Source organism: Frankliniella occidentalis, unplaced genomic scaffold, assembly GCF_000697945.3.
Source record: "Frankliniella occidentalis isolate FOCC.00 unplaced genomic scaffold, Focc_3.1 Scaffold285, whole genome shotgun sequence".
Lineage (NCBI taxonomy): Eukaryota > Metazoa > Arthropoda > Insecta > Thysanoptera > Thripidae > Frankliniella > Frankliniella occidentalis.
In genome coordinates this window covers 7,912-8,646 of record NW_026267411.1, presented here as the reverse complement: position 1 = coordinate 8,646, position 735 = coordinate 7,912, and positions in this window count along the sequence as shown.

Sequence of the window (735 nt, the reverse complement as noted above, 5' to 3'; positions counted from 1 at the left end):
CTGACTCTCTTGTTCTCAGATGCAAGTGAACCATGTCAAACGGGTGTGCCTCTAGAGTAGACCGAGAAAAACTTTTTGTTAAAATGTTAAAGTTCATATTGCCCATCTCGTGCCAATCCATAAAAAACGCTCTCAAAAAAAAATTCAGCCAGATCGGACAATATTTGACCCTCCCGAAGTGGGTTCAAAGTTAACATTAGTTTCTTATGGATCATCGGGCCAAAACGTTACACATTTGGCCTGTGGCTCAAGCTATCTATCTTAGACAAATGCCGTTATCAAAAACGTGATCTACGCTAAAAACCGAGTCAGACGACATGCCGCTTGTCAAAATCCCTCATCTTGTTTAGATTTTAAAATTCGATAAAACAACTAAAAATAACACATTTTAACGAAAAAACGATATTTTTTTTACGGAACGCGATGACAATGGCGATCCCAAAATAATATAGGTAAGATGATCACAAGACGATTCAAAAAACTTACCTTCAGATTTTGGAGAAATGCCTCCTTGCTAGAGCTCCTTTTAAGTTCTCGTAACAATCAATAACTGCCAATTGTCCTCTGATCTGCAACAAATATTATCTTATAGTTCCTTGTTTTCCAGATACTTCAACTAAATTACTGAGCCCATACCAGCTATTGAGACTAAAAAATGTAACCCAAAATGAGAAATTTCTTCAGGACCTGGGAGGTAAGAACATCTGCATTGTGTTCTCTTAATGGTAGCAAACC